We start from the raw sequence: 19143 nt of genomic DNA, 5'->3' as shown, positions 1-19143 counted from the left end.
GGGGTCCATCAGTGTGTTAAACAGGCTTGCTGCAGAACTTCTACCAGTCCAGTAGACAGCAGATAACTGCAGAATAACCGTTGACTTGGAGTAGCTGATTTAGACACATTCATCTTCAACACAATTTTACATAAGAGGTGACCACATGAGTAAAAGGTGTCATTTACCCCTTTAAATATGTCCTTCAACCTCATCCTCTCGTAGGGGCTTCACAGATTGTTTGCCTCGGACGGTACTTTGGGAATGAGGAAGACAAAGTTTTGCTTGTAAGTTCTTTTCTCAAGCTTACATGGTTAAAATGACCCAACAACCAAACTACCTCTTGTAAGCTCATCGGTTTGCTTTTCTGGTTCACAACTTGTCCAGTTGATTTTAATCAACATATTTAAAAATCCAACTGTATGACCTGCTGACAGGCCATTCCACAGTCTCCAGTCTAACTGGATTGTTTCCATTTGTTGTTGAGCTGATTTGAGTCTTTCCAACTCCCCAAATCAAAATGTGCTTATAAAAGTTCATCTTTACTGACAAAAGGATGACTGTCTCTAGCTTCTCTCAGACTGAGGAGATTCCTTTAGAGCTAAAATGTTTTATGAATGATTCTTAGATCAAACACTTGAGTCCTACAGTTAGGACTGATACACCCCCTACTGTCATTATTCTAACTCAGCCAGTAAGGGGCGACTTTCAGCCATTCGGATGTTTTGAGAGTACAATCCCGATTAATATTAATTAGTACACATGCAAATATTTGATTATGGTTAGGATTTTTTTGAACACCTGAGATTTAGGACCAGTTTAACAGTTTAATTGTCATTTACAGTTTTTCCCTGTTATTAGTCATCATAGAAGTTGATTGAGAAATAAGTGAATCAGCGTGATCAGCCACAGCCATCATGGCCAGTAAAACAAATATTGAGATGCAGTGGTGACACAGAATGTCTAATGCTCATTTCCCAACAGAATGAGCACATACAGTATGTACTGTAGGTTTTATAATCCCTGCTAGAGATAGGCAGTAGACTCCAATTACCAGTAAATGAGTATGTCTTTCTGTTTTTTCTTTCAACGTCACAAACGAGCCGGAAAACAAGGTTAGCAAACAGAGGAAATGATGCGGTTGTTACTTCGTTTTTTATATCTGTTACTTCTTTCAAACTCTCAAACCGGAGTTAGTGATCGTTGTACTAACAAAGACGGTTTTGACAAGTTTAATTTAGTTTTTGTCCAGTTTGAATAAAGTGTGTTTTACAATGATCCCTGAGGGATTAAATGACTGTTTCTGTCAATGGAGTCTGGTTGCTTTGAGGAGCCCATATAACAGCTGTTTCTTTTTCACATCTTACACAGCGAACTAAGGGTTTATTTTGATTAAACCACAGGTAGTAATTATAATGATTGACAAAATCCCTGTTGATTTGATTCATAATATATTCACTTTAACGTGCGTCATATAGCATCATGCCGGAATAAGTGCAGAAATTAGCGTGTCCACCCGGGTGTCGTGTTTCCATCACTGCCTATTGGAGCTGGAGCCGATAAAGAGAGTGACGTGTGCCAGGAATGAATGCAGATTGTAAACTTTCCTACTGAAGAAAAAAGCCAGATGTTAATGGGTGTTAATGTTTTTTTGTGTGGGAAAAGGGCTATAGAAAAGATCAGTCAAAAGAAATCTGCAGGGATCGGGGACATTTTGTGCAGTCCTTTAAACATTGAATCAGCCAGTTTTAATCTCATTTAAACCACATAGCATGCAAACTCTCCTCCTCTGGGATGCTAATAGTTGATATGGTTAATGGTATAGTAAAATACAAGACTGTAATAATGTACATATGGATCACTGACTCTTAGGTAGCCCATGTGGTTACACTACTGTGTTAGTAGCAAAGCCTGATAGAGCGTCTTCCTCTGTACCATAGGCTTCTATTAAAAGCACATCATTGAGCCACTCTTTTGTGCTGGGGGACATGTTCCTTTATCACCATGAACACACACTGTAGTTTATTGGGACTCGATCTCACACACATGGGCCTGCTGCCGCAAATACTCACTAGAGCACCAAATGTGGATTATTCCACCGCTGAAAATAGTCCCCAACAACTGCAGTACTTCCTCTTATTTGAGTAACGTTTGTGACCAGCTGTTTTAGAAAACTACTGAAATTGTAAACTATATATTTGTTTGGTGTTTTATTTATTCAGTAGAAACCAATGCTCTTGGTCTGAGAGACAGACTAACACATTGTTGGTTTTGGTCTGAAAGCCTATCAGCGTTGAGATTCTATTCCTGTCATCACAAACGTCTAGATGTTGTTGATGGAAAAATATTGTAGCAGTCTGTGGTCAGGCAAAGTTCTACGATAGTACCTCATTTTATACACAGACTGGATTAAACTGTGACTACGTATACATGTATGTGTATAAACCATCAACTGTCAATAGTATAAACAATAACGTTGCTGTAGTATAAATGTCTAGATTATGTTATTTTGAGTGTTGATGGAGCAGCTCCAATGTTAGCATAGCCAAGCCCCGATCCAACCAAACTGCATCCAGAAAACAAGCATTTTAAAAGTTGTTTGCTTGACGTCTCGTGTACGACATCATCATTTAGTTACTTTGGCATCATTGTTACATGTTTATTGCAATTAAATTACAGCAAACCTGTTTATTTTGAGTTCATAGAGCTGTAGTAAACCACCCAATGTGTGGCATGCTAGATACAGTGACTACAGCTCGGTGAAATTCACAGCGGCCCTGCAGATGATGTCATGAACCCAGACCTGACGACCTTTGGTTTTCCGACGTATCTGGGACACAAATCAGCAATATTGGTTATTTTTATGAAGCAGCTATATTCGGCTGGTTTTACAGTAGCCGTATCTTTCTACTGTATTTATACAGTATGTATACTCTACAGTGTTTAACTGTCCTCTTCCAGTCAGGAGACCCAATGAAGATGATCTCTGATCACCAGCCACCTGAAACAGCTTCCAGTCCAGCAAACCCAATAAGACACTGATGTTTCTGCTCACCTCCTGAAGGACGTGGCTGTGCTTGTTTCTGCTGTATTTTCAATAAATGATTAATCCACTCCTTCACACACACACACACACACACACAGACAGAGACACACACACACAGGTTTGCACGATTCCAGTGTGCCGATATTTTTTAATTGACACAGAAGGATTTACATATCAGTCACAGTGAACCAATTCTACATCAAAAACATCCCATATGATTGTGGCTGAAAAGCAGCACAGACAACATTTAGTGAATCACGCGACGGACACAGAAGAAGTCTTCACTGAAAGTCAGGAGAGCTAAATGGAGCGAGGCTCACTTTTACAATTCTTTTAGTTTCCTGCCATATAGGTTGGATGTTGATTCACTATTCATATTTGTGAATAATTGTTTTGCGGTTTGAATAAGGAAAACAGCTGGGCATCGGTAAGCTTTAGAAAGACATTTCTCAGACACCCCCTTTATTTTGCACACCGTTGGTCAGTGCCGCTTTGCATGGGAGATCCACGATCTAAGTTCCCCTCTAGCGTTAGTTTTCAATGGTAAGATTTAGGCAAGAAAAAAACACTCAGAATGGTTGGTTGATGTTAACTTAACTGTCTAACAACTCATGCCACATAGCAAGTGACAATCGAGTCATGTGACTAGCGAGTCAAAGCAGGCTGAGACCCACACCCTTGGTCTTGGTCCTGCTGTTTGGTCTGCACCTGATCCCAAACGAAGCGAACCAAACGGGTAAACACACAGCTTGTTTGAACCGGACCAAACAGTGTGAAAAGTGTGAAAACACCTAGATATCCCAAAACAGTCCCAAACCATCATACATAATGGCTTATATGTAAATGTGGCCATATCGGCCAATTCAATATCGTTCTCTCTTTCTCTCTCTCTCTCTCTCACACACACACAGACACACATACACAATACTCAACGATGTGTGTCGCCTTGGGCTTCATAAATGCTCCACCTTCCTGTTTGAGCAACCTTGTTTGCATTTACATTCCCCAGTAACCTGGAGACCTGCATCTCACACAGAAGCCAAGCTTAATACTCCCACATGTAGTTAGAAACACACGCACACGCACACACACAAACACACACACACACACTGTAAAGCCTGGCGTTATCTTATGTGTCATGATTTACAGCACAATTACACACACACCCAGATAGTACCCTTGTATTGTTTGTCTTGTGTTCAATGGCCATGAAATCATGACCGTCCTCATTGTTTTTCCATTTCTTTGCTCTGGTCCAGCGACATGCTCCCGTATGTCTAGAAAACACACACATCATCACGGTCATGACAGAGTGGCTGACAGTGTGCGTGATAGGTAAACTCTCCTTAGGCTTTTCCATGCATCATCATCACCACCATCACACGCTGCCGCAGCTCCCCACCATCCCCCCACCCACTGACTCCTTGGTGACGCCTCACACCTCCACCAATGAAAAAGATCTGTTATGAGACAAAAGTGAGGTGAGCGTACAAGCGACAACAACACCGCCAACCTGAGCTCTTCACTGTATCTGGTGTGAAGGTAACCATAGCAGCCGTTGAGAAAAGCTGCCATCACCACCATAAATAAACCTCCTTGATGGGTGGAGGATGATTTCATACGTTTTCGCCTCATTGAGGAGACAAAGTCACGAGGCAGTGGCGATGCGGATAGGCTAATGATATGAAAGCAGAGTTTTTTTTAAGAGTTGATACTGTAGCAGGGATCGCTCACGTGGCAAAATAGTTCAGCTAAGTAGTGCAGAGCTGAATAGCAGGTGCATCCAACCATCTCGTCACTTCGTCAAATACTGACGCTCTGTCGGTGGCCCACTCGGCGCCTGATACCGAGGCACCCTTTAGCGTCTGTATGAGACCCACCGGGCTTTCAACTGACTCCTATGTTAACCCGTCCTCATCAGTATTAGAAGCTCAGAGAAACTGTAAAGAGCTGGAAGGTCCGCCTTGGAACGATATCAGAGTGGATGATTGGGTCCTACACACAAACGTTGACTTAGGAGACCGCTGTACGTGTCCCGCATGAAACCAAGTCTATGTTACTTTTGATACGTACTTTTCTACTTGACCAACACTGATTACGCAAGTTGCGTAACAAGTATACTTATACATAACAAAGGCACTTGTTTTAACCCAAAACACAATCTATCAATCATATATTTAGTTGCCTAAGCCTAACTGAGTAGTTTTGTTGCCTAAGCGCAACCAAGTAATCCTAAAACTAGGTGAACCTACGTTGGAAGTTTATTTTGAAAAGACACTATGTAACTAGAGGGGAACCTAGAGCGCCATAGTTTGACACGTATGGCCACTGACCAAGCGGTATTTGACGAGTTGGGGGTGAGAATGTGGTCCCGCGACTGTAAGTTCACTCAGAGCAGCTGTCAATCAGGACGTCACGCCCCCTTTTTTTTTAGCATCAAATAACTAAATAAAACCAAACTTGTCAAAAGAACTATCACTTGAACATACATCACTGTGATATGAGTGTGCTATAACATTATGTATGTATTTAGCAATACATTTCCTATGTCAACCTAGTTGTCTTTAAATTCAGAGGCGGATTAGAATAGATTATTTTAGATATAACTTGGCTAAATGTTGTTTGTAGAGCAGCAACAGTAATGTTTACAACAGCAAAGTCACAGAGATGTAAGCATTAGCTCTCAAAAGTTAATGTTATTCTCGTTGGCAAGACGACGAGGCTTAAATAAGCGACTGACACCGACCTGTGTGCTGATTGAAAGAAAGGGTTGAATCAAACGTAACACAAAAATTGTCTCTACCAAACAAAAGTGAGTGAAAAGGCAGCCTTGACACTGATTAAAATGACGCTGGCCGAGGTGGATGGTGACAGACAGACTCCTTGTGCAATATTACTGATATGCTGCTATTAGAAATCCAACTTTATGGACAATATGCTGCCGTCAAAAACATGACTTATTGAGGGATACTGCCCTAAAAAATGAATTTGTAAAAAAAACTTGACTAAAAGAGCTAAAAATAAATACAGAAATACATTCTAAAATGAGACGGACATAAAAACACGACAGAACAGTCAGTAAGTCACCCAGAAATATGAAAGGACTAAAAAAAAAAAATAACATACTGATGAGTTTATTCATAAAGTTTGATGGATGGCACTATGGAACAGGTCAGTGAATCATCAAATCCAGTATCTATCTTCTATCTTTAGTATTCAGAGTGTTAAAGGTAAAATATTTTTTGTGTAATAAACTTCTATTTATTACTTGTCTCCAAGAGAATAAAACAGAATAGAAATGTTGTCAACAATTAAGCACATAGGAGTATGGTATCATTTGCTCCCAAGACTTTATTTTCAAAATGGTGCACACAGCTGTAAAAAGACTACAGAGCGTTGACTTCATTTCAGCTGACTACATTCAAGTTTTGGCTGAGGTGTGTCATTCAATCCACAATCCACAATAGGTAAATCCTGGCTCAACTAAATAATGTGACCACAGAAGGCTTTATGTATACAAAAGTGCTCGATCATCTCAGAGGGCGAATATATTACTGATGCCACTCAGCACCATAAAGACAATTCACCTATCCAATTCACATCCGCCCTCCCGTTTATCCTGTCGCATATTTGAGGAAGATAACGGTGAGTTTCCATTATTGTGAGACTCACTAATAAATGATGCATCAGACAGTCACCTGCTTGACTTCCCACGTTTCCTTTGTGCTGCTCTGAAGCAGCGTGTCGTTCAGACGTCCTGCAAGGCGCCTAAAAGCATTTTGTCATTTCCTCTCCTGCAACATGGACCAGTTTTCCCTGCACACTGAATCCCGACAAGATCACACAAACATCCCTGCCGGATGCTGAGCAGCAGGACTTTGCTTCTGCTGCATGCTATGCTGGCTATTTTAGTGTGTGACCCCATGAAAGGTCACCGTCAAACACATTCTACGCTGTTAAAGTGAAAGAAACTGTTGTTGCTGTTGGACTATCACCCTCCACAGTGGAGGTCCACCACAGTGAGGGTTCCCTCAACATCTTCAGGAACAGGTCATCTTTGACCTCTTACTCTCTTGATTTTCCCATTAAATTGCTCTTCTTTAAGGGAACATTCCGGCTTGTTAGTATCAGTTACACATCAGCAGTTGTCGAAAGTTGTCCAAACGGTGTCCAAAAGTTTGCCAAAACTACAAAAATAGGAGACAAGTTGTAAAGAATATAAATTTTAAAGGAGTGGTTTAACATTTTGGGAAACATGATTGATCCTCTTTAATTATACGGGAGATGTTTAGATGGAATCCAATCTCATGTCTGTGTGTAAAGTACAGAGCTGGAGTTGGGACGTGGTTAGCCTAGCTTAGCCTAGCTTAGCATAAATAATGGAAGTAGGGGAAAACAGCTTGCCTGGCTGCAGTCAAAAGGTCAAAGATACACCCACTAACACCACTAAAGCTCACTGATGTTTAATCTGTACACTAGAGTTTACTCCTGGGGGAATGTGTCTGCATGCACAACACTAGGCTGAATCTCTTCAAGCCATTCAAACCATCAACATAGCATGAACCACAGTGGGTTGTACAACCTCCTCTTCTCATCTTGTATGGTTTCTCTAGCACTTATCTTGTTTACACACAATAGTGGGTAAATAAAATGAGTATATGATGTTGAGGATGGATGAATGGATGTGTTTCCTTTCACTGGTAAGAAAGAGTGGGCGCTCCATGTACCTGTCCAGGTTCAAATCCGACCCAAGGCCTTTTGCTGCATGTCGAATACTTTCTCTGTCTCCCTCTTTCTCTGTCTATCTTCAACTGTAATAATAAAGGGAAAAAAAGGCAAAAAACAATCTTTTTAAAACAGTGTGGCTTTAGTGGCTTACCTGGAACTGTACTTGGTCAGCAGCTTGAATGGGTTGGGGTTGGTTTTACTTCTCCAGAGTGTGACTATGAGAGAGTCAGAAGTAAGTATTATGTTTTTTATGCTTGTGACGTGTTTTCCGTACTATTGTTACATGATGTTTTTCCTAAACCTAACTAAGTATTTTTGTGGTCTTACTTTACTCCGACTGTGCGCTGGGCTACCGAGTGCCATAAAAAGTGATGCCAAAGCGTTTGATAAAGCGTCAATATGATGAGTTAGAATGAGAACGTATTGGGATGATAGAGGAGTGGATTTTCAGAATGGAATGAGTGTGGGTGATACAATTGAGATTGAAAATGCAGCTGGTATGTGGTGTGATATGCCTTAAAAACAATTCCAGCCAGTTAGGCTGAGAGGGTGCAGCGGGCAGGCATTAAGGATGGCTCCGAGGCGTTTGAAAGGGTTTCCAGCGGTATGAGCCAGTTGAATATTGTGGCTGAAAACGGTGGGACTGGTAAGGGATGAACATCTGACTTAGAGGCCAATAGTCAGAATTTCTGAGATGAGAAGCAGGACAGTGAGTCAGCGATGCTGTTGTGGTGCCTGGGAAGTTGAGCACCACAACAAACTCGTTACTGGCAGCCAGCCAGTGAGAATTAACTATTCTTGAGTCTGCGCATGAACTGCATGATGGACAAGATTAACTTTTATTTATGATCGCTACAACTGCCATGTAACCGGAATGGATGAGTATGGACTTCCTAGGCCATTCGTACCCCCCAAAGATTGGCAGTTATGATGATGGCGTACAGCTCATGGAATGCAGAGGAAGGAGAGCGAGACTTTTAGTTGATGGATCTGAACTCTGAGGGCCAAGTGAAAGCAAACCCTCTCCCTCCCCAGTAGCCATCCAAACCCATGGATTATGTGTATGGCATAATGCGCATCTGTCTTCAAGGGGATAGTTTGACAGAAGCAGAATGATGCGTTGTGTTATCTCTGAGGGCAAAGAAAGAATTGGAGGCCCTGAGGTTTTCTCTTCGTAAAGAGGAACACTGAGTTCTGACAACATTTTTGTGAGATTGGTTAGCCCGAGGCATGGAGGTGAGGATGGAGTGACAACGAGAAAATTGGTGAGAAAGTGAACAAACATTTTATGGGGATGGTTTTGTAGAGCAATGGCTAGAACATTTAGCTTAACGGGTGTACCGAGGTGCGTTGCTAGTCAGTCTGCAGGTGTGGTTGGAAAATAGGGACATGGCATGGGCACCTCCACAGGAGAGTAGGTGTGCAGAAAGAGGCAGTTTCAGAGGGAGCAGCCAAGGTGGCAAAAAAAAGTAAAAAGGATAGACTAAAAGGAAATACAGAAGGAGGCTGAGAAGAGCCAGCAAACTTAGCCAGTGGGGCCCCTTGGGCCGCTGGGTGGGGCTCTTGGATTAGCGTGTTGGCTGTCAGAGGCATGTTTGGAAGAGCAGAGATCTTAAGGAAGTGTAGAGAAAGGGATGAAAGGATGTTTGTGCACAGGGATATTGTAAAGCCTGCGAATGCAACTAAGAAAAGAACAACAAACTGACCTGAGAAGAATCAGACACATAGGGAGCAGGGCACAGGGGGAAATGCAACCTGGCCTTCGCTAGGGGGGGCCGATGATACTGGCTGTGGCCCTGGAGGAACTGTGACATCACGTGTGACAATCCTGGGGTGGCTGGGTGGCTCTAGCAAGGATGCCGGAAGTTCAGGGTCACTCTGTGTTTGTTGTGACTGTATTGTTGATGGAAGCTGAGTAGAGATGGAACAGACTGGCTTTAATGTCACTGCAGTTGGAGGTGAATGCCTTTCCCTTTTACAACATGTTGAAGACGGGCCACGTTCTGTCTCTGATGTTGGGTGTGAATTATGCTTCACAATATCCAGAGTGCACCAGATCTGACTTTGTTGACAGTAGCAGGACCATGGTTGATCCCAGACTTGCCCACAGCACTAGTTCAAGCAGTGGCGAGGCCATAACCAATCTTCCCGTCCTGGGACAGTGCCTCATGTTTTGGCCGTTAAGAGGGAGAAGCTAAGCACCTAGGGCCTCTCAGCTGTGGTCTCCACGATTCAAAGCACACAGGCGCCATCTACTTCCTGGGGGTTTGGGGCGTGTTGGCACATGTCCGGTGGCGCGAGAATAGGGCCCTCAATCTGCGAACGTGTTGTGGAAAATACTGTGAGTCGCACGGTTCAAATACTTCACATGTAGCTAATGTCATCGTGTGGCACTTGTACTACAACAAAACAGTTTGACTGGGACATTGACACACATACACAGCACTAAAGTAGGACAATAACACTTTAAATCCATAATCCAGAACAGCAAAGCATTGAAACTTAACATGTTTATACTGTTGAATGCATCAATTTAAAGCAGTCCTCAATTATTTAACTCAAATGTAGCTTCAACCTGTCATGTAATAAGCTACTTCAGTAAGAATAAATAAATATTACTGGGACCACTACAGAAAATTGCAGATACTGTCCAGCCATAAATCTACAGTCTTCATTATTTAAAGGCAGTAGCTGGTCTCTACTGAGTATTTGAGTTCTTCCTCACAGACAGCAGGAGGCAGCAGTTGTTGACCAGTTATCCAAATCAGACAGCACAGCAGCTTCCTGCCTGGGAAAAGATGTGTTTCTCACCAGGCGCTGTTGGACTGTTTGGTTGGAGAGAAACCCGTGAAGTCCTGTGTTATCGGGTGCCACATAATTCCACACCTCTGATTTCCTCCTGTGTGACGTAGTGAGCTGTCGGCCATGGAAGAGAGCAGAGTTCCTGCAACAAGCCCAAAGGCACATTTGGGACCAATAGCAGCAGAAAGATTTCCCCTTTTCACATTTGTATAATTTGTCAATTTAACAAAAAGAAGTGTTACTACTATACAACAACACATATATCTGAGTTTAATAAGAGATCTTTCTCATTATACTGAAAACACATCTAATTGAACCAACCAAATTTAGAATTTCAGAGATTTCAGAATTATAACCACACAAATAGCCTATGAAGTTATTTGATTTTTATTCAGTGTTTTTATTAATCATATTGAACCTGACACGCCAGATGGTTTGTGACACAGAACCATCCATATTGTTAAAAAAATACTTGGCTGGTGATTGGATGAACCATCTGCCAATCAAATTCATACCAAAGCCAGTCGGGAGAAGAGTGAAAACATCATTTCTATCAAGAAAAGCCTTCAGTGCCGTTGTTTGCTCTAAGTCAGTGAAGAAATGCTCTCCAGTTCTAGCATCTACACGCACCTCTTCAGGAGCCGAACAAATAGTCGCCTCCCCGTGTCGTCTCACACACCTAAGCCAGGAGGTACTGGCAGCTACTGGCCAAAACAGCAGGAGCTCCCCAAGGGACGCTGATTGGTCTGTGCTACGGACCAGCGGTGGCACAAAAGCATCACTTGAAGCCTGCCGAGATAGATTTTTTTCGTCCGATATGTGATCCGGCAATTTTCGCGAGATCTTGTGACATTGCGGTAGTCCAGCTGCTGTGGAAGTTAACGTTACCTTTGTGTTCAAGAAAGAAAAAAAAGACCACCAGATCCCCCTCAAACTGTGGGGGACTGTCATTTCTCGTCCAAAGTTTTTTACTTTATTTTGTAATTTCACTCTTTCCTGTATTATTTTTGTGTTGCATACCCCTCCTCTCATTTCAGATCACTTCACTTTGTGTGTTTCCCGCCTATGTGATTGTCTGCCCCGCCCCTGACTGGATCCACCTGTGTCTAATCCCCACACCTCCCCAGTGTATTTAATCCCTGTAGGCCACTGTCTCTGTGCCAGTTTGTCCTAGTCCTCTGTGTCAAGAGTTCCAGCGAGTACCTCCAGTATCGAAAATAAACGTTCAGAAATCAGCTTGAAACTTCGCTATTGGTTACATCACCCTAAACACGATGGTTACTTTGGTGGCACAAACTAAGAATACTCAGACCAAATGGAAATAAATTTAAAAAAATAAGAGAGACGAAATCCACAAACACTGAGCTTTTCTTTTTTTCCCCCGATTATGAACACATTTTTAACAGAACTAAGGCTCACAATGTTCCATCAAGGTGTTTTATATCCTTGTGAATCCCATGTCGGCCCATGTAAACACATATTAACAGGAACATGCAGGAAAAATCCAAAACATTCTTGTACTATTTGTACTATTACTGTACTCTTTGTGTAACATTTGGTGTGTTTCTGTCATTTTGTGTTTAGTGGGTAAGAATCAAATCATTTTCCTCGGTGTGTATTGAGAATTAAAAATACAGACTTAAAAAAATAAAGACGTCCGTCAGAAATCTGTAGTTGGATGGAAATGATCTCATCTCAGACTGATTTTCAGTTGGTGTCTGTGCTGCATTCAGAGACCTGTATCACCTCCAGAAAATAAACTCACTACAGAGGAAACTCAAGACAAAAGACACCAATAGCATCACCATATCTCCATCCGTGCAGTTCTACCTCAGCGGTATTGGCCTTCCCGTTGCCGTGGTAACACCGGGCATAGAGATGTGGTTGTGAGTGTTGTGAGTCAGAAGCTAAAGTAAATGTCCCTGAAACTTGTGAAAGATATTTATCCGGGAGCGGAACAGGCAAAATAATACAGCCAGAACTCTGCTCCAACACAAAACCTCTGCAGGCAAGGGTCAGAGCCACACACACACACACACACACACACACACGTGTGAATGGAGCATGAATATCCACCTCCACTTGATGACGATGTCTCTATCTGAACACGCACACCTCTTCTTGTGCACAATCACGGCGCTTCAATTCTCATGGCGCTTTCTTTCAGAAACAGATCGGAGGATTTTACATGAAAATGATTGACTTAAAACCAATTCTGTATTAAAAATTAGCATTATACTGCTACTCAAACATTTTCAAATCTGATCATTTTCATAAATACTTCAATGCGTTCTCCAGAGCTTCATCACCACCAAGGGTAGAGCCCAGACATGTGGAAGAGGTCGTCCAAATTACGCTCATTCTTTTTTTGATGCTTTCTCAATATACTGATTTCCCAGCAGGAGAATAATTCTGTAAATTGCAATTGACATGATGTTATTCCCGCTCAGCCACAAGAGGTCAGGGTTGCATGCTTTTCAAGTCCTCATGGTCTCTGTTACTGTAAGCTCCTTACAGTGAGATGCCTTACATTTTGTGTAATGGTCAAAAAGAGGATTACTGCAACTAAGCCGGCTTAATGCATCTCTCTTTTTATAAGATTAGATTCTTAGACGTCTTTCTGAATATGTCAGGGGAGTGAACAGTAAAAATAATGATGGCAGTGATTGATTTGCAATCACCTTCCATGGGTCATCATTGCCTGTATTTACCACTTGTCGTTGTTGTTGACTACTAAATTCTCCTTTTTATCTGTTTTCTCAGATATTCCTCTTCTACCAGCAGCTTGAAAACTTATATTTTTTGCGACTTTATACTTCTACTCCACTACTTTTCAGAGGACATTTTTTTAACGCAGCTATTTTACTTGACACACTAAGATTTTCTTTTGAGAAAAAAAAATCTTATAAAATAGGATGCATTATTATAGATTTAACAGCCCAGCAGTATATGAAATAGTTGAAATTAGCTCCACTTACAGCAGTTATATGCTACGTACACATTAATGTATCCGGAATAATAATCTAATAATATTGAGTAATATTGAGTTGAGCATTGAGTGGTTTTACTTTTTACACTTTAAAGTGTAACTTCACCCTCAGGTCAGAGCCTAAGTCCACCTGCCGCATAATTTTGAAAAACGTTAAAGAGAGGGCGAAAGCTTTGACGCAGTGTCGACAAATATGACAGCTACAATAGCTATATGGCCACTGAATTTGATCAATTTACAGTTTAACAGACCACAAATGGGACAAGAATCACACCCTGCGGTCTCTCTGCTGGGAGTCTACTTTAATGGGAGAAGAGCCCGCCCAGTATCATGGCGGGTTGTGAAATAGTCACAAAATTCAATGTATTGGTTTGGTATACATGGACAGGAAGCCGTCTTTTCTGTGTCGCGCAGAGCGAAAACACTGACAATGAAAAGTAATTTAGAATCCATTTTAGTGGTGGACACAAGACTTACACGCATCCACTTGACTATGCAACGGTCAGCAATTCAACATTGAGAAAGACCAGTTTAGAAAGTGAGAGGGGAAAGATTTGGGTCCAACAAACTCAAACAAACTTTCAACAGCGATAGCGGTGTTCGACAAGTGTTGTGGTTTTGTTGCCTAAATGCAACTTTTGTGGCGGTTTATCTAAACCTAAGTGGTTTTGTTGCAAAAACCTAACTATACGTAGTTAATTTAAGCCCAACCATGATCTTTTTCCGAAACCCAACTTTTGTTTTGTAACGTAATGTCACCCCAAAAAAGAAGTCGTTCGGAGCAACAACAAAAAAAACTCAACCTAAATTCAGCTAGCTCAAATCCTTAAGCCTCCGTCTCCGGAACGGCCGTCCACTCTCCTCCCGGCTGTAGTCTCCTGGTAGAGGGGAGCTGGACACCAGCCCTCCGTTCCTCTCATTTTCTCTAACCTGTGTGTCGTTAACATGAAAACAGGGAGGAATTAGCAGGCTAACGTTAGGTAGCTACTTACTTTTGTGCTGTGACTACAATGCTACACAGTGGCTACAGAAAAAGCAAAAACGATAGATGCTATGGGTAAAGGTGAGCAGGGGGTCTGATCAAGAGATTTTAATTTATTTTTTTTGCATTGGAGCCAGTTTTATTGAAGTTAATTGGCGAGAAAGGGAAGTCCCACAATCATATGTGTGATGTTTCACCTTTGACCGAAAAATGCTTCCAGACAATTAAAAAATAACACATTATATGATGTTGTTATTAATTATTTAAATGTTTGTCTTTGTTTTTGGGCTCTTTTCAGCAACTTAAGTCAAGATGGCTAAATCATGATACACGTCTAAACAACCAGACTGCAATTATTACCATATGAATGTATTAATGGCTCTGATAATAACTGGTCAGACTTAATGATATGGCCTGTCAGAGGTAGGCAAATAAAGGACTTAACTTTATGCTACAATGCCTGCAGTTTGCCTCTGATTTACATTCATACTTGTCATCCAGCCTATATTATTAGCTTGCATGCACATCATGACAGCGATTAAGCTGAAGAGGCTCACCAACACTGCAGCTCCCTGTCTGTTTCCTTTACACCTTCTGACTAACGATAACAGTTTTATCTCCCAAAAAGTACCATGAAGGTCCGGATTTATAGAGGCATAACGTTATTAAATAAAAAATGCAGTGCAGTGCATGCAGTAGAACAGCAACATCCTTTGTGGCATGTCACAGCCCTCCCTCTCCTCTTGTTTTCTGTCTGTCTTCTCACTATCAGTACTATTGCTGCTCACCTGCAGTGTAACCTGATAAAGATATAATCATTTTATGTCTTTCAACATTAAACTGACACATGACAGATTGAAACGTCGTTTTTCATGTACTGGTCAATTTTGAGATTTTTTACTATTTTCTTTCCAAAACATGTCTTTTCTCAGACTAGTGGAAAGAAACAAAATCTAAAATACACATAAAGGTGTTTACTACTTTGTCTATTTGCATCTGCAGATTTCTCCTACATTCACCAAAAGTTATCATTAGAAAATGCTTAATTTACATATTTCAAACACAACATTTTAGAAAACTTTTAATACCAAAAAATATTTTTCTTAATGTAGTTCATGGTGATATATATAATTTTTTACCCTATTCACCTGTAGTGTCTTCAAACTTATTTAATTTTACAAAACATATCTTAAAAAGCCGTTTTCTCTAAATAAAATGTATAAATATCCACTTCAGTAGCACTTGCATCAAACTTTACGGTTTCATTCCTCTCTATATTCTGAAGGTTTTTACAGAGGGGATTGTTTTTATATCATTCATAGCTTGATTTATACAACATTTTATTACTAAAGACAATTTTATGGCTGTTGACAGTATTTTCTGATTCATCGAGTGATACAAAGAGATATCCCAAATCCCTTCTGCAAAAACCTTTGACTCTATCATATCAACAAAATGAAACAAGAATTTAGAATTTTTTTCAGGATATTTATGAACACATATTTGATAAGATAATGCCTCATTTGGAGATAATAATAATTGTGTTAATGTAAGTAATGAACTGGGGAAGTCGCATGGCAATACCAATTAGTTAAAGGTTTGACCTTATTCACCTGTAGTGTTTCCCCTTAAATTGAGTAATACGTAAACTGCAAGTTTTCTGAGTAAAACCTCAAAATTCACATCTCATCTTCAACCGCTTATCCGGGATCGGGTCGCGGGGGCAACAGCTCCAGCAGGGGACCTCCAAACTTCCCTTTCCCGGGCCAGCTCAAAACTCACATGTGGTTGCATATTGTTATTTTTGTGCCAAATAAAGGATTGAAGCTCATATGTTTTGGGACAGTCACATGTGACACTTGATAAATAAAGTGAGTATGCATTGCCCTGCAAAGTGCAGAGTCTATGAAGCTGTGCCCTCAGTCAGATTCCTGCTGATTGCAGTGCAGTGGCCTAAGCCTCGGTAAATTCCCCTTTTGATTAGAGCCACAAATAAAGCTTTTCTGGCCACTGAGCTGTGACAATAGACAGTCTGCTCTCTAAGTCCAGCCAGCCTGGTATGCAGGGCAGTGACTGCCACAATGGGATGGCACAATACAAAGGCAGGACTTGTTTTTATCTGACAGTGCTAGGTTTTTAGCCCTGCTAGCAAAGCAAAGGGCCCTCGGGGCTTGTTTGGGTGTAAGGAACAGCGTGGACTCCAGGGGCCGCTAACAATTCATAATTTGATCACGTTAGCTTCTCAAATCAGCAAATCCCTGCTAGTCTTTTCTGTAGTTTGCATTTTTATTTGTGCACATACAGATGAAAACGGATGTGATTTATACATCGGACCTTCCGAACTAATAAATAGAACATGACTTACCAAAAGAAAATTAAATAATTAAATGTGAAGAACTTCCTAAAAGACGATGGGAGTGAAAGTGTCAGGAAAGTATGGATTAACCCACATGTCGTCACTGAGTCACATGACGTTACGTTTATAGCTGGCGTTACGTTACAAGCATACTTATTTTAAGCCAAATCATCGTTTTTTCTAACCATAACCATATACAGTTGTGGTCAAAAGTTTACATACACTTGTAAAGAACATAATGTCATGGCTCTCTTGAGTTTCCAGTTATTTCTACAACTCTGATTTTTCTCTGATAGAGTGATTGGAACAGATACTTCTTTGTCACAAAAAACATTCATGAAGTTTGGTTCTTTCATGACTTTATTATGGGTTAACAGAAAAAGTGATCAAATCTGCTGGGTCAAAAATATACATACAGCAGTGCTAATATTTGGTTACATGTCCCTTGGCCATTTTCACTTCAATTAGGCGCTTTTGGTAGCCATCCACAAGCTTCTGGCAAGCTTCTCGTTGAATCTTTGACCACTCCTCTTGACAGAATTGGTGCAGTTCAGTTAAATTTCATGGCTTTCTGACATGGACTTGTTTCTTCAGCATTGTCCACATGTTCTCAATGGGATTTAAGTCAGGACTTTGGGAAGGCCATTCTAAAACCCTAATTCTAGCCTGATTTAGCCATTCCATTACCACTTTTGATGTGTGTTTGGGGTCATTGTCCTGTTGGAACACCCAACTGCGCCCAAGACCCAACCTTCGGGCTGATGATTTTAGGTTATCTTGAAGAATTTGAAGGTAATCCTCCTTCTTCATTATCCCATTTACTCTCTGTAAAGCACCAGTTCCATTGGCAGCAAAACAGCCCCACAGCATAATACTACCACCACCGTGCTTGACGGTAGGCATGGTGTTCTTGGGGTTAAAGGCCTCACCTTTTCTCCGCCAAACATATTGCTGGGCATTGTGGCCAAACAGCTCGATTTTTGTTTCGTCTCACCACAGAACTTTCCTCCAGAAGGTCTTATCTTTGTCCATGTGATCAGCAGCAAACTTCAGTCGAGCCTTAGGGTGCCGCTTTTGGAGCAAGGGCTTCCTTCTTGCACGGCAGCCTCTCAGTCCATGGAGATGCAAAACACGCTTGACTGTGGACACTGACACCTGTGTTCCAGCAGCTTCTAATTCTTGGCAGATCTGCTTTTTGGTGGTTCTCGGTTGACTCTTCACCCTCCTGACCAATTTTCTCTCAGCAGCAGGTGATAGCTTGCGTTTTCTTCCTGATCGTGGCAGTGACAAAACAGTGCCATGCACTTTATACTTACAAACAATTGTTTGCACTGTTGCTCTTGGGACCTGCAGCTGCTTTGAAATGGCTCCAAGTGACTTTCCTGACTTGTTCAAGTCAATGATTCGCTTTTTCAGATCCATGCTGAGCTCCTTTGACTTTCCCATTGCAGCGTTTGTGGGCGTTTGTATCCAATGAGCCCTATTTAAATGGCCTCAGAGAAGTCACCAGCTGTAGTCACTCATAATCACTCACAAGAAGTTAAGAGGCCATGCTATGAAGCTCATTTCATTGACACAACTTTCTAAGTCACCAAAATTGCTTATTCATGTTGCTGTATGTATATTTTTGACCCAGCAGATTTTGTCACTTTTTCTGTTAACCCATAATAAAGTCATGAAAGAACCAAACTTCATGAATGTTTTTTGTGACAAAGAAGTATCTGTTCCAATCACTCTATCAGAGAAAAATCAGAGTTGTAGAAATAACTGGAAACTCAAGAGAGCCATGACATTATGTTCTTTACCAGTGTATGTAAACTTTTGACCACAACTGTAGTTATGTTGCCAAAACCTAACCGCTACCCTTAAACAATGTTATTAACCATGTGTTACAATGTTAATCGCGACCACTTCACGACATTAACTAAATGCCAACCTTCTGTGTCAAGATGCTTTGCAATGGTGTCGCGGGGCTTCTGCCAAATATGTAACGTAGGGATGGGATCACGTTGACAAATCAGTTGATCTCCATTTAAAAAAACTGAGAAGATGCTTTTTTTTGTCTCATTCACTATGTGGATTCATAACATTCTATGTAGATCGTATATTATTTGTTGATTCTTTGAATTTCTTTAAGAATTTAAACATTAAACATGCACAAATGCATTTTTATATGGTGTATATTCTTTTAAATGTACTGACGTCATGATGGGGTCTCATCATCGAAAACTCCTAATTTTTCTGCAATTTTACTATAGTGC

Source organism: Cebidichthys violaceus, unplaced genomic scaffold (assembly GCF_023349555.1).
Source record: "Cebidichthys violaceus isolate CVI_PGR_0920_01 unplaced genomic scaffold, fCebVio1.0.p SCAF_6, whole genome shotgun sequence".
Lineage (NCBI taxonomy): Eukaryota > Metazoa > Chordata > Actinopteri > Perciformes > Stichaeidae > Cebidichthys > Cebidichthys violaceus.
This window is presented reverse-complemented; position numbering follows the sequence as displayed.